The 16,041-nt window shown below is 47.4% G+C and overlaps 1 protein-coding gene across 2 annotated transcripts in view; it reads left to right on the top strand.

Annotated features, from left to right (window-relative positions):
* The window catches only part of KCNIP1 (potassium voltage-gated channel interacting protein 1), a 350,368-nt gene that overhangs the window by 33,679 nt on the left and 300,648 nt on the right, over positions 1–16,041 (top strand). The window lies entirely within an intron of this gene.

Genomic DNA, 16,041 nt, shown 5'->3' with positions numbered 1-16,041 from the left:
AATAAGAGATCATCTGAGCTCCCTGACACATAATGTGGCAGATTGCATTTTCCCAGGATGGCTACACCAACACACATCCCATCCCATGTGCTGTTCTTTCATTGTGACATCGACGTTCCTGCATCAAGAGGGGGCATCTTTGTCCCCTCCCCCTCAGCCTGGCAGAGCGTCGTAACTGTCTTGCGGATAGAATGTGGCGGAAGTGACACTGTGATTCCCAAGGCTAAGTCGTAAACCGTGGTACAGCTTTCACTGGGCACTCTCTCGCCGGACACTGTCCTTGGAGCCAGCCGCCGTACTGTGAAGAAGCCAAGAGGCCCCATGTAGGTGTTCCACCTGACAGCCCCAGCTCAGTTCTCAGTCAGCAAAGAGCACCTCCCAGGTATATAAGTGAAGGAGCCCGCAGATGACTCCAGGCCCCAGCCTTCAAGTCCCCCAGCTGAGGCCTCAGACATCAGCCACCATTCTGCACCCTCTATGAAGTCCCCATCCACAAAACATATGAGCAAGTTAAGTGGTTGTTTTATGCCCTTATGTTCTGGGGGGGATTTGTTATGCAGCCATAGTAACGGGAACATGTTGTAAGTGATTTGGAAGGGGAGCTGTTATTGTTGCTGGTGACAGTGGTAGTACAGAACCAGGATTAAAAAGCCTGAGATTGCTGTATGACATGTGATGGGGGAGCTTTAGAAATGCTCTGTATAGTCTTCTATCAGGTTGTTCACTGCTGCACAAAAGGAATAGAAGGCCAGTGATATAGGAGGGCATTTTCATTTATCAAGCATCTACTTGTGCCAGGGCGTGATTCATATACACATGCAAACACACATATACATGCATATGTGTGTGCAAACACACATGTGCACACATATGCACGCATGCATGTGTGTGCACTGGTACGTGCGTACGCATGTGCTTGCAGGTGTGCATTCACACGCGTGCACATATACACACGTATGCATGCGCATAATGCAAGCACATCCGTGTGTATATACGCTCATGTCCATATGTGCATATATGCGTGTGTGCGTGCACATGTGCATATACTATGCAATGCACACATGCACATATATACATATCCACATGCATACACACATATGCATACACAAACACACATGCATATGCAGATAGACAGACACACTCACACATACATATGCATATACATATACACATGTATGCATACACATACACAAATACATACACACATACGTTCCTCTGGGCAGTCCTCACAAGAGGTCTTCTTGTTTCAGTTATTTGCCCAAGGTCACTCCCCTGGCATGTGATGTGATGGAGCCGGATGTGCACCTGTGCTTGCTGGCTCCACAGCCCATCCTTGTCCCTCCATGACTCCCCCAGATGCTGTTTTCAAGAGGACCAGCATTTCTTTATGACGTCTGCTTCAGCTGCTTTACAAACCCCTTCTACACGGCCTATAGCCCTTTCTGGATTGTGTACCCACTTACTTATGTAAACCCTTGGAATCAACATCTATTCTGTGCGGCCACTTGGGATGAGAAGTCCCATAAATCAAACTGGCAACCCGTGTCCTGAGCCCCTGCTGAGGGTGTGTCACTGGCTGAGTGCTGCCGGGGTGGGGGGGGGTGAGTAGCTCTCAGCCCTAGATAAGCCATTCACTCACAGACATTTGAGGGCCTGCTGTGCAGAGGCTGTGAATCTGTCACTGTGCTGACCTGTGGGTCAGATGTGGCTCCTTCCCTGCAGGGGAACGAGGATGGATTTTTAACACTGCGAAAAGTCACAACAGAAAAGATAAAATAACATGTTTTAAGGGAGAGAGAGTAATGAGGAGCAGAATAAATCACAACAAAAGATTTTTCAATAGAGTTGAGAAGACAAAGTATCAATACAAAAACAGACAATGAAATGCCAATATTCGAATCAAACGACAAGGCGAGCCCTGCCGCCGGGGAGCAGGACAGGCTCTCTCCCTGTGAGCGAAGGGCTACCTCGCTCCTTTTTCCCAACTCTTCTAGCCACTTTTTCCCCTCGCTGCATTTTTCTTACTTAACGAAAAGGCATTTCAGCCTGCTGTATTGTAAACATAATTGTAAGCAGCTTGAAGTCCTCTTTGAAACAAGGAGGAACATAGGTCAAGAGCCCTGCAGTCCATCTGTGTAGTAAGGTGAGATTTTTTTTTTTTTTATGCCTTTTCCTTTCTGCAAAATCATCTAAGCTCACTGTGGAAAAGGTGGGCAACAGAAAAGGGCAGGAGGAAGATGAAGGCTCAATGATAACCTCGCCACACCATTCGGAGGGAATTGCTGGTGAGGGGAGGGGGCATGCATCCTTCCAGACACTCATAAAAGGGTGCAGGTGCTCTCTCTCCAGAGAGCATGCCCCCTCTGGCCCCAGCTGCTAGTGAGCTCTTCCTTTCCAGCGGGACTCACTCCTGGGGTCCTCACCTCACCTCCTGTGCCCTTAGCCACCCCCCTCAGCTACTGGACCGGGTCAGTGCTCTGATTTAACCTGCTCAGAGACTGCGTGCACCGCCTCCACGGCACTTCCCTTCTGTAATTTTACATTTATCCGCGTGCATTCTCCATTAACAGATCACCCATGGGGATGGAAGCTTCCTGAGATCCGGAGCAAGAACCGTTCCTGTTCACTGCCACATCTCTAACACCCAAAGGAATAAATAGAGAATCTTGGGATTTTGCTGTTGTTTGTTGTTTGGCTTGGAAAAAAAAAATCTCTTACTTGAAAAATTTTGTTTACCCTCTTAACCACGTGTTAGTGTACGGTTCAGTGGAGGAACTATATTCTCACGGTTGTGCAACTGATCTCTAGGACGCTTTCATCTTGCAAAATTGAAACGCGGTACCCATTAAACAACTGCCGGCTTTCGGCTCCCCCCAGGCCCTGGCAAACACCGTTCTACTTTCTGCTTCTGTGAGTCTGACTCCTTTAGATACCTCATATAAATAGAATCATAGGGTCATTGTCCTTCTGTGTCTGGCTTATTTCATTGAGCATAATGTCCTCAAGTTTCTTCCATACTGTAGCATTTGCCCAGGAAAAAAAAAAATCTTGCTTTTTACTATAACACAATATTATAATCATTTTCCCATCCCATAAGACATTTACAGTACACGGGCCTCTCACTGTTGTGGCCTCTCCCGTTGCGGAGCACAGGCTCCGGACGCGCAGGCTCAGCAGCCATGGCTCACGGGCCCAGCCGCTCCGCGGCACGTAGGATCCTCCCGGACCGGGGCACGAACCCGCGTCCCCTGCATCGGCAGGCGGACTCTCAACCACTGCGCCACCAGGGAAGCCCTCATAAGACATTTTTTAAGGTTGTATAATATTCCACTTTATGGGTAAACCATAATATATTTGATCATGCCATTGTGGGATATTTAAGAATGGTGCTTGTTTGTTGGAACTCAGAGTTGCCCTCTGCTGGTTATCAAACCTATTCAACGCCGACCCTCATCCTCACTGGCATCCGAAGTCATTTTCCCTGAGTTGACAGGTACACAGGAGGCTGGATCTATAAAGACAGAGTTTAGGAATCAGAACCTGTGGATAGAGATGAGAGAGCCATAGAAGTGGAAGATGGCAGCAGGTTGTCAGTTTCCTAGCCCTGCCCCAGCCTGATTTAAGACTGAGCGGGAAGGGAAGGGGAGAAAGAGAGAGAGAGAGAGAGAGAAAGAGAGGTAGGTAGATGTAGGCAGATGGAGCTCTTTTCATGCCATAGTTTGTGCGACTCAGACTCTAGGGTGATAAGAACAGAGGGCTCAGAGTGATGCTGTGGCCCTGGGCAGTGTCCCCCTAGAAAGGGAATCTGCATCATTGCTGAAGACAGCTGTGGCAGAGGCAGTGTCCGGACACTACTGCACCAGTCAGAGTCCCCAGAAAAGGCAGGCCCGCTGGTGTGCTGAGCCGTTGTCAGCCAGCTGTTAAAACACTGGGAGCTGGTCATCAGCCACCGTGCAAGTAGTCATACCACGGAAATCTACAAGCACTGCAAATCAGGACGTTTGTTTTTTGGAGAGCCAGTTTTCCAGCACACCACCTCAGAGGGTACACAAATTGGGAGATTCAAGGAGGTCTTAGGAACTATTGCAAAAGTGTGGGCAGGGTGTAGGGAAGCACAGGGAATAGTGCAATACCCTGGGGGCTGGTCACGATGGACTGGGGGAGGAGGGAAGGGGGCTGTGTCAGCATCAGAAATAGAGTCTCCTTGAGAGGGGTGCCTCCAGCCTGAGACCCTCAGGGGGCAGCTGAGTAATGAAGAGTTGACCTCACTGTCTGGAGACCTGTTTCCTGATCTTCACAGCCCCACTGACTGAATCTAGTTGGTAGATTCGATGTAGTCCTATGGTCAGCCTCCAGGGCAGAGAACAGTCTGGAGAAGAGTGGGAGTGGGTCTGGGGGTCACACAGGAGGATATGAGTCAGTCTCTCCTAGGTGACTTTTGGGCGGGAAAACCAACAAGCAGGTGGGAGCAAAGGGTGCCTAAGTACATGGGGGAGTCCCTGCAACCCCCTAAGAATACCTGTGGGAGTCGGGTGAGACCCCTGAGCTGAAACATTAGTATATCACAATAAATGTGGCTCATTTGTAGCCTCCAGCTGATGAGAGCCGCGCTCAATATTCTTTGCATATAATTTTTGCCCATTTCTGACTATTTCCCTAGAATAAAGACCAGGCCTCCAAGCAACAATTCTAGAGCAACGGATTTCTACATTTTTAAGATTTTTGATACTTACGGTATATTTTTTTCCAGAACATTCATACCAATTGATAAATGTGTGTATACAGCCAGCACATGAGAGTGGTTGATTCCACACATCTTCACCAGTACTTGACACTATTAAATTTAGAAATAGTCACCTTTTGGGAATTCCCTGGTAGTCCCGTGGTTAGGACTCAGCGCTTTCACTGCAGTGGCCTGGGTTCAGTCCCTAGTCAGGGAACTAAGATCCTGCAAGCCGCATGGCGCAGCGGAAAAAAAAAAACATAGAAAGAGTTGCCTCTTGGTTAGGTGAAAAATCTTTAGTTCCAGTTTTAATTTGCTTTGCTTAAATTACTAGCAAAGTTAAACAGCTCTTCATATTTTTATTGGAAACGAAAATTTTATTTGTTTTAGGTAATATTTTACAAAATGATGTGGCATGTCTATAACAGTTCATCATACAGATATGCCATAAAGTGTTGATTTTCTTATTAGGAGAAATCTAGGCTAATTTCAAGTCTTTGTTGTTATTAGCTATTCTCCAATGATGATCTTTGAACTTTAATCTTTGCTCACTTCTCTGATTCTTCCAAAAGATTTCTAAAAGCAGGGATCGGGGTCAAAGAATATTAGTCTTTGAAAGCCCTTCTCTTTTCCTGGAAGTGTAGGATCCTATAAGATACGAACTTCCCTTCTATTGGTAAGCCGTATGAACTCAGAGAGGGGAAGTGACTTACCCAAAGCCACACAGCTTTGATGCAGCAGGAATTGGAACTAAGGTCTTTCTCTACAGCCTCTGGTAAATATCAGAACCTAGCCTGGAGCCCATAACTCCTGACTCCCGGGCCATGTGCTTGCCTTACTTCTCTGCTGTAGGTTATTTCTCTACCCATAAAGAACACTCTCAATTACTGAGCACTAACACGTGTCAGGCACTGAGCTGAGCACTGGAATCTAGTATCTCATTTGATCCTGATCCTATGATGTAAATACTGTCATTATCCTCATTTTGTAGATGGGGACACTGAGGCAGAGACAGTGTCCGAGACAAGCGGAGACCTACTTGTCTGAGGTCACAGTGCTGGTAACTCACAGAGCCTCCTGGTTAAGCAGGGTGGTCCAGTAGAACTTTCTGTGATGATGGAAATGTTCTATAAATTTGAGCCATATAATGTGGTAGCCTCTAGTGACATATGGCTACTGTGCGCTTGAAAAGTGGCTCACGTGAGTGGGGAACTAAATTTTAAATTTTATTTCATTGTAATGAATTTAAATTTAAATAGCCACACGTGACTGGTGCTACCTTACTGAACAAACATCTCCAGAGTCGTAAGCAGCTGGCCACTCCACTGCCCCTGCATGGCCTTTTCTTTGCTATGTCACATCTGCTTTCAGGAAGGTCCTGTGAAGTGTCTCCCAACCCCTTCTGGACCCCAGCCTCGAGAGGCACTCGGAATGGCCTTCCCGAAGGTCCAGGGACTCACATCCCTTTGCCTGAGGCTGGTTTTTAGTCTGCCCCAGGCAGACGGTCCCAGTAGCTGCTTCCGCAGGCATTTAAAAAGAGATGCTGCAGAGAGAGGCTTTTTCATCGTTTTGGTCACACATTAATGAAAATGTATGTCTGTCATCTTTAAGTTGCTCCCACAAAGCTCAAGGTCTACATTTACTCTCAGTGCAAATACTATTATGAGCTTCGTTAGAAACTTCTCTGGGAATTAACAATACAGATATCAATTGTTCCTGCTCTCTGCGGACACAATCTCCCAGAAGACCTGTCTCTAAGGAGGAAACTGTGGAGGCATTCAAGGGATGATTTTTTTTTTTGTCACCCTTTACTGTCATCATTTACTTTGTGCTGGGCCCTGTGCTAGCCCCTGTGCATACCTCACTGTATCCATTTCCTAGGGTTGTTATAACACATGACCACAAACTGGGTGGGTGGCTTAAAGCAACAGAAATTTATTGTCACACAGTTCTGGAGGCTAGAAATCCAAAATCAAGGGGTCAGCAGGACCATGTTCCCTAGGAAGGCTCTAGGGGAGAATCCATTCCTTGCCTCTTCCAGCTGCTGGTGGCTCCAGGCATTCCTTGGCTTGTGGCTGCATCACTCCAATCTCTGCCTCTGTCTCCACATGACCTTCTCCTCTTCTGTCTGTGTCTTCTACTCTCCTGTTTTATAAAGGCTGTCATCAATGGATTTAGAGCCCACACAGGTAACAGGTAAACCAGGATGACCTCAAGATTCTTAATTTAATTTACATGGGCAAAGACCCTTTCACCTCATAAAGCCACATTCACAGGATTTGGGGATTTGGACATGGATATATCACTGTGGGGTGGGAGCACCATTTAAGCCATTATATTCATTTATTTAATCTGTGTAACAGCTCTGAGAGGGAGGTGAAGTAGCCAGGATAGACTAACTGCTGCAACAACCTCAAGATTTTAATGGCTCTCGCCAATAACATTTCTCACCTTTGGAAAGCCCAATATGTATGCTACTGGTTGTAGGGCTCCTTTTCTAGGTAAGTCGATCAAAAAACAATGCAGGAGGCTGAAAATAAGAAAAGAGTTTATTTGGAGTCTTAAGAATTGCAATTCGGGGGGCTTCCCTGGCGGCGCAGTGGTTAAGAATCCGCCTGCCAATGCAGGGGACACGGATTCGAGCCCTGGTCCGGGAAGATCCCACATGCCGTGGAGCAACTAAGCCCATGCGCCACAACTACTGAGCCCGCGCATCACAACTACTGAAGCCCGCACGCCACGACTACTGAAGGCCACACTCCACAACTACTGAAGCCCGTGCTCCGAAACAAAGAGAAGCCACCGCAATGAGAAGCCCGCACACCGCAACGAAGAGTAGCCCCCACTCGCCACAACTAGAGGAAGCCCGTGCACAGCAACAAAGACCCAGTGCAGCCAAAAATTAAATAAATTTAAAAAAAAAACAAAAAGAATTGCAATTTGGGAGACACAGATTCTGGTGAAACCGAAAGAATGTTCCAGGGAAGAGAAAGAGTCAGAGGCTTATAAAGACGAAAAGCCACAAGGTTGCTAAAAGTTGCCTGGTGAGAATTGTGATTGACTTTGATGCAAGTCAGGAAATGTTTGTCTTTAAGGAATCACGAGTTAGTTTAGGGTATGAGTCCAATAAGCAGACGGACTTTCACAAGTTATTTTAGGGTAAGAGTTTGGAAAGTATCTTGTTTCTGGCAGATGTTCTGGATGACTTCATTAGGACAATAAGTGGTCAAAAGGTCAGATACCATCCAGGCTGATATGTATATAAATCACACTTCCTTAATGGCCTCCTGAATCCACTTTAGAGAGCTCTCTTAGCAATACTGACTCCATTTTTATTTTATTTTTCTACAGCTGGCTGCCAGGGGAATCAGGCCCGTTACATCTTGTGGCTCCACAGTCTTGTGGCCTTGAGATCACCTTGGAGTTATCCAGCTGGTAGACTGCAGGGAGGAAGTGGGTACAGAGAGAGAATGTGGATGATTGAATACATGATACTTAACCACCTTGGCCTGGAAGTGACATGCAAGACTTATCCTTACATTCCATTTGTGGAGACTAGTCACATGGTCCAACCCAGCTGCAAGGGGGCATGGGAAATGTAGTCTTGGATGAGCACCTATGTGTATGCCAGGAGTAAGATTGATAACATTTATCTACGCGGACCTCCCGTTCCTTCCCCACACCCCAAATAGTCAGCCCTTTGTCTTGACTCTCAGATTCTCCTCCCCTCCTCCTATCTGTCCCTCTGGAGAAGGGAGAGAGAGAAGAGAGAGCTGGCTTTAGAGAGGCAGAGAGGTAACACAGAGCTAAGAGCTGGAAAGAGAGGGTGTGGCAGAAAGAGAGAAAATCCGTGTGGGCCAGGTGTCCTAGAAAATTCTCTCTGGTTTGACATGTCAGACGTTTGGAGCAGCTTCAGTTAGGAAAAACTCAGGAGCAAAGGAAAAGCAGAGGTGTAACTGTGAATTGTGAATGGTATCCACTTTTACGTGTTTAAAGGAGAGCAGTGATTTTCTTTTTAATTTGTTTAAATTCCTTTTGTTTGCTGGACAGCATCTCTTGACTGCAACTCCATATGAAGGAGCTGGGCTGTGGATAGCGTGACCATAGGTCCCTGTTAGCCCTGGACAGCCCCTGTTGACTGTAGTCAGCCCCTTTTACTCCCCGAAATGTCCCCGTTTGAACAATAAATGATGTGGTCACCCTAACTTTGGCTTTTGAGTGTGTAGGTCTCACCCACAAGACCAAGTACTTCCCTAGGGCACAGGCTGTGGCTAGTTCATCTCTGAATGTCCAGCCTACACCCCCGGCCCTGGAGCATAGAGGTGCCAAGAAATGAATGCAGGAGCCAAGAAGGGCAGAGCTGGGGTTTGGGTCCAGGCCTTTATACTCCAAATGCCAGCCTTATCCTGCTGTGCCAGCTCTCCTTCTGGAGCTCTCCAAACACAGGGCGACAATTCAAGGTAACCAGGGGCATGGGGCTGCTTGCATTGTATGGACTGAGAATGCCACAGGGATTCAGAGAGGGGAGCTAAAGATGGCTGCCAAAAACAGACAACAGTTCCCAAGCTTCTCACTTCAAAACCCACAAGGGAGAGGCTGAGGGGGCCTGGGGGCAGCCCTCCAGAGCCCACCATCCTGGCCCTGCAGCGGAGGACACAGCTCAAGTTTCCTCCCACATCTGCCAAAGGCAGGAGATTGATGATGAGGTCCCAATTCTGAACAGGAATATGCCAGAGAGGTTTGAATTAGAACTCTCCAGAGAGGAAAATTCAGCTCCTATTTTCACTTTTTAAAATGTGCCTTTGTTTTTCACTGTAAATAGCTTAAGCAGAGTCTTGTAATTTTGAAACAAATAATTTTTTTTAATTACCTGTAATCCTACCATTTAATAAATCCACTATTTTTGCATCTTGGAATCTTTCCATCCAGGATTGTTTTTCCTTTCTAAATGGTTTTTCTGTACATATGAATAAGCATAGGCTGGTGTATCAGGTATCCATTGCTGTGTAACAAACCACCCCCAAATTTAGCAACAGCAGTGGCTCATGATTCTGCTCGATGTTTCTTCTGGTCTGGTCTGGGCTTGGCTGATCTCAGCTGGCTCACTCATGCTACCTGCAGTCAGTGGCCCTGTAAGGCCTCTCTTATGTCACATGGTTGGCTGGCTATCAGATGGGGTGACAGTGGGTGACTATGCCATGTGTTTCTTAGTAGATTAGATGAGCCTGTTCTCACGGTGCTGGTTCCAAGAGCAGTAGGAAAAGCAGAAGCTGCAAATATTCTCAGGGCCGAGGATTGGTGTCCTGTGCTGTGCCATTTATTCCATTTTCTATTAGTCCAAGCAGATCAAAGGCCAGCCCAGATTCAAGGGAGAAAGGAAAGACTACTGGAGGACCTACAAAATATTCTTCTTTGGGCTACACTGTTAGCTTTGTGGTCCTCGTACAAAATGGTGGACCATTTTACCATCTACCACAATTGCATAGAGTTTTATACTCTTCTAATTTTTATTTATTTATTTTTTAACATCTTTATTGGAGAATAATTGCTTTACAATTGTGTGTCAGTTTCTCCTTTATAACAAAGTGAATCATTTACACATATACATATGTCCCCATATCTCTTCCCTTTTGCATCTCCCTCCCTATCCCACCCCTCTAGGGTGCTATACGGCTGCTTCCTACTAGCTATCTATGTTACATTTGGTAGTGTATATATGTCCATGCCCCTCTCTCACTCTCTCACTTTGTCCCAGCTTACCCTTCTCCCTCCCCACGTCCTCAAGTCCACTCTCTACGTCTGCATCTTTATTCCCAACCTGCCCCTAGGTTCCTCATTGCATTTCTAAGAATTTGTCCATTTCTTCCAGGTTGTCCACTTTATTGGCATATAGTTGCTTGTAGTAATCTCTCATGATCCTCTGTATTTCTGCATATACTCTTCTAATTTTTAGTTTAACATTGTACTATAATCATTTTCCCTTATCAATACAAAGTCTTCATGACAATATTTTTACTGTCTGCATGACAGTTAGAAGGCAGAGTACAATTTACTCCACTATCTCAATTTTATGTCCAAATTGTTCAACATAAAGGTTACTTCCCTTTCTCCAAGTTATAAATAAGGCTGCACAGAACATCTTTATGCAGGTAGCCATTTCTGTAATTTTGATCATTTCCTTGCAATAGATTCCAAGAAGTGGAGCCAAAAAAGTATAAATGGTTTTTAATATTCTAGGTACTTATCGTCAAGAGGCATGGCAAAGGAGTGCTTCTTTGCCTCCAAGGGCAAAGATGAGTGAGATTTTCAGCAGCCACCTGGATGCAAGCCTTCCTGCAGGGCCTCCCAGCTTCCCGTGGCTCATCTTGCTTTCTGGTTGGCCAGGCCAGGAGCTGGAATGAAGCACCGGCTGGGCAGGCCCTTCCTTGGGCTACAGTGTTAGCTCTGTGGTCGGTGGTTGAGGGTCAACCTTGTGGTGGACACAAACTGACTCAGGCCCCTGCAATCTCTTACCTCTTGTCTGTCAGGATAGTGGGTCTCCTGGACCAGTGACATTAACCACCTACACCCTGAGCGGGAGAGCAGGTGGGACTGCCAATGACCTCCCATACCAACCGGCTCTGCCAACCCCTCCCACGTGCGTATGAGGCCCCTGCTCATCCATGATTCCAAGTGATCCTCATGGAAACCCCACACGCTTAGCAACACTGAGGTTGGTCCCACATCCAGATGGAGTCTCGGGGCTCAAAGTGCCCCCACCTCCCGTGGGGGGAAGTTGCTGGGTTCTGAGGGTGTGCCTGGTGGTCTGAGGGTCGCACCACAGACCAGCTAAGAGAGGCAGAGCCGGTATGTGATGGCATGTTGCTAATGGGGGCCCAGCAGGCCCTGTGGTTAAGGACCTCAGGCTGGATCTCTTTCTCTATCACGTTGTGTGATGAGAGAGATGGGTTTGCAGGTGTTTCCCCACAACTAAAGAGGGAGCAGTTGATGTAAATGAGAGGAACATTTATAGATTTAAGGAAGGGCAGGAATTTAGAAAGAAAGATAAAGATAATAACTGTGTTGATTGACACTTTAATTTTTCTCCTATTAATGAGGGTAACCCAAAAAAATTTCTTTTTAAAACATACCATGGAAAGAAAGAGGTTAAAAAAATCATCCACAATCCCACTCCTCGATCACAGCAACTGTCGTTAGGTTTGTGAGTTCTCTTCTAGGTTGCTTCCCGCCCCCCGCCCGGCCTTTTTTCTCTTGTAATGCATCTTTTTCAAAGCTCTTTCCCACACTCTGATTTTCTGCACCCAGTGTGGGAGGTTGGACAGGTAACATCTTCTCCTTTGAACAGGTGAAAAAGGGAGGTCCAGGGAGGTGGCGAGGCCCTCAGCTAACATGTGAAGGAGCCAGACTTCACCTGTCCAACTCCAGGGCCAGGGCCAATGCCCTTTAGTAATAATAGTCTGCTCCAGCCCAGGCACTTGGCATTCACTTTCCTATATAATCCTCACAACAACTGTGCAATGGGTACTGTCATCACTCCCATTTTACAGATGATAAAACTGAAGCTTAGTGCTGGAAAATAACTTGCCCAAGGTCACACAGTTAGGATATCTGTAGCAGGGATTTGGACAGGGCGTGGCCTGTCTCCAGAACCCATGGTCTTAAACCTATGCCTACCATGTCTGCCTGCACGGTGAGATCCATATGTCCTCTCATGGTCTTCGGGGTCCTCCACGACCTGGCTTTTGTTCACCTTTTCCCTTATTGCTCCCTGCTTCCCACGAGGCCCCTCCTCTCCCACTAAACTGAACTGCTCTCAGTTCCCCCAGTGCTCCGTGCTCTACCCCAACATCTAGGCTACTATTGCTAATAATGTGCACCTCCCCCCTTCCTTCAGGTGGCTTAAAAGCTACCTCCTCCAGGAAGCCTTCTCTGACCACTTCCCAGACAGGAGGGCCACCCTCCTCTGGGCTCTCACAGAGGCCGCATTTCCCCTGCCACAGCACCTGGCCTGGGCTGAAACTGCTGGCTGCGCTGTCTCCATAACAGACTGTGAGGTGTGGAGTCTTGCTCCCTGGACTGTCTTCAGCATTTAGCCAGATGCTGTGGGGGAAGCCTGTCCTGAGAATGTCCTCTTCTTCCCCCTTCATGATGGGGTGCTAGGTGGGACCCAGTCCTGAGGGCAGGACGCAGCCCTTTAATGGTCTCCAGCACCCATCCTTCTCTGCCTTCTCTCTTCCCCTCAGCCTCTCCTGTCCAGATTTTGGGACCCAATTCCAGGCTGTCCCTGCCCCAACCATGTCCCTTTGGCTTCCCCAGGTCTGAAGCAGCTTTCTCCTCCAACCAATGGTTTACAAAGATTTTTCTGAGGAGCACCAGTCCTGCATAAGATGGTTCCTTGGTCCAAAGTTTTGGGAAACACTGCCTAACTGATTTCTTTGATATCCACCTATTAATGCTTTGGAAATCAGCACCTGTTTCATTTGATACATATGAAATGTGAAAATGTTTATTTCCTGGGAAAGTTATTATGAAATAAATGAGGCATCTTACAACCAATGGCATCTTGTCATGAAGGAAATGCGGTATGGAAGGTGTCAGGCAGGTTAGGAGAGCAAAGGTCCTGACAAGTCCTGCAGCAGAGAAACAAAATTAACAGTGCTGTGCCCAATGCTTCACAAATGAACTCTAACTCCTGAATATTTTTAAAAAGACATAGTAACACTCCAACGAACTACATTTCTAGAAAATGCACTTTGGAAAGCATTCCCCACAATATTTATCATTTATGGAGCATATTTTAGGATCCACCTTGTGTTGTTTCTCTGATCGTTTCACATTTGCTAATCTTGCCTTCTTGCCTAGACCACATGCTTCCTGAGGGCAGGGCAAGCTTCATAGAAATCACTGATACATCAGAAAAGTGATGCCCCAGAAATACACTGCTGCTCAGAATACGGCCTCGTCCTCCGCAGGGTAGTGAGAGTGACCTTCACCAGGAAGGAAGTAGACCTTCAAAGGTGAGGGCCTTGTTGAATCACATCTTGTTTGGCTGCTTGACTTAAGGCAAGTTCCTTAATCATTCTGAGCCTCAGTTTTCCCATCTGTAAACTGGAAGAATAACAGTTTCTAGTTTCCAGGGTAGATTAGGGGAGATAGATATGGGTAGAGCCCTTGGAACCACTCAAGAGATAAGAGCTCCTATCAAGAGATAAGAGCTCTGATGCTAGCTGTTGCTGTCATTTTGTTGTTATTGTCATCTTGAAATCCCCCAGTAGTCAGTGGTGGACGGTATTAATTGGAGGAGGAAATTGTTAGATGAAAGGGGGTCACTGGATAACAGAAGGAGATTAGAATTATTGGCCGGCAGACAGCTGCTTATGGAAGAGTCACCGGCGGAGGGACCTCCATTGAATAGGCGGCCACTGCGGGGAGAGAGTCACTTGCTGTGAGCTTACTCATTATTCCTCAGGGCATCTGCAGGGCTCAGCCAGACCCTCATCTGTAATCTGCTCTTGCCCAAAGTTGACCGAATGAGCTCTTTGTCATGTAACACAATAGGAGCGAGGGTGTGAGCAGAATTATTCTGTGCCCAAACTCCGAGAGTAGAAGAGGCCCTGTCAGAACTACATTTGTCCCTAGTGGTGACCCCAGGAACTGCAATGTGGACCAGTCAAGGAAAAAGTGATAGAATTCCAAATGTTTCATTTTGGTTTGGTCTGGTTTGGTAGTTCTTACTGGGGCAAAGGAAAAATTGTATTTTCAATGCCCCATGGCTTCTTGAAGAAAGCATTCACCGCTGTCACCGCAGCCCTTGTCAAAAAGTCTCCATTGTAAAGAAAAAAGAGAACACAGAGAGAAAGAAGCAGAGTGAAGCTTCGTTCAGCCTGTAGGTCTCTGTGTGTGAGAAATTTAAATAGAAATGAAGGCATTAGGGGGAGAGTCTGGCTGCTCTGAAGCATTTCACTCCTGGAGCAGCTGGGCTCTGGAAGGCGGGCGAGCCTGGCCTCACTAACAGCGCACACTGCCCTGGGTGCATAGGTGAGGGCCTGTGGGCCTGGGGAGCGGGGGCACAAGGGGTGGCTGGTGAGGTAGGTAGGTTTGGAGGTGTGAGCTGCCCGCATAGCTGAAGAGGTAGAGGAACAGAGCGGGGGTAGACTCTGTTCCAGGCAGCCAACGATCACAGCTGCTCATTTCAGACTCAGCGGTGTTACTAATGCACCCAGCTCACCCAGGCATTGGGAAGCAGGATGGAAACTCTGGTCCATCTGGTGCTTAAGACCATGCCTTTCCTTTTCCACCGTGTCGTCTGCTGGAGTTGACATCTCAAACTGGACGGCATCATTCAGTGGCCTTCTCGGCAGGGAACAGGCTCCTAGCCTACACAAATCCATACGGAGACTCTCCGAGGACCTGCCTTTAGGATCTTGAGACCCCAAAGAGTCGCCCTCAGGATTTAGAACCCGGGTTCTCGAGGTGTGCATGAACTTGCCTGCCGTGTTACTCTTAGCAAACCTACAAGAATGAGTCAGTCTCCGTCCCCTGATTTGCTCACGGCTCCAGTGACGCAGGAGCAAAAGAGCCCCGAGCAAGCTCGGCAGAGGCAGGGTTGTACAGGAGCTGTGCACACAGAATCCGGAGCCAGTGTGAGTTCAGATCCCCTCTCTGCCACCGGGGCCACCATGCAGTGTTGGGTGTGTTATGCCCAGAGCAAGAGCTCCCAGCCAAGAGAGTGCCGGCGCCCTGTGCTCCTGTCACCAAGCTGTGGTCCCCGGGCCTCTACCCAAAGAACAGGGGGTCTTACATCAGTTCCAGAAAAGACCCACGTGCACCAGCCATGACCATCTGCTGCTGGGAGCTAGGTTATTTGGCTGAGTTGTGTTCCCTCGTTGTGCCTCAGTATCTTCACCTGAAAAACGGAAAAAATAATATATTTCTCAAACATGCTGTTGTGAGGCGTCGAGGGCTGGATGCCCAGAACGCATTTAGAACAGTGTCTAAAGCGTAGGAAATGCTCAAAGAGCATGGTAAGTATCTGAAGGATTAGCCATAGTACCTAACCAGCATTTTTAAAGGATAGTTTTGCTGGTGGCCAACTTTGAACCCACAGTATTATCCAATTTTACATTTTTTGTTCTAAGCTCCAAGGTAACCATCAGAATCCCAGAGAAACCATCAGCGGGCCCATGAGCCCACCAGCCAGCCTGCCTCGTCAGCCTGCCCTGTGCAGGTCGGCCGAGTCCTTCACACAGGGCACCACCGGCAACACAGGTGCACCTATGTGTCCTTCCTACACCCTGAGATGGAAACGGAAAGCGGGC

Source organism: Neophocaena asiaeorientalis, unplaced genomic scaffold (assembly GCF_003031525.2).
Source record: "Neophocaena asiaeorientalis asiaeorientalis breed wild unplaced genomic scaffold, Neophocaena_asiaeorientalis_V1.1 scaffold268, whole genome shotgun sequence".
Classification (NCBI taxonomy): domain Eukaryota; kingdom Metazoa; phylum Chordata; class Mammalia; order Artiodactyla; family Phocoenidae; genus Neophocaena; species Neophocaena asiaeorientalis.
This window is presented reverse-complemented; position numbering and strand designations above follow the sequence as displayed.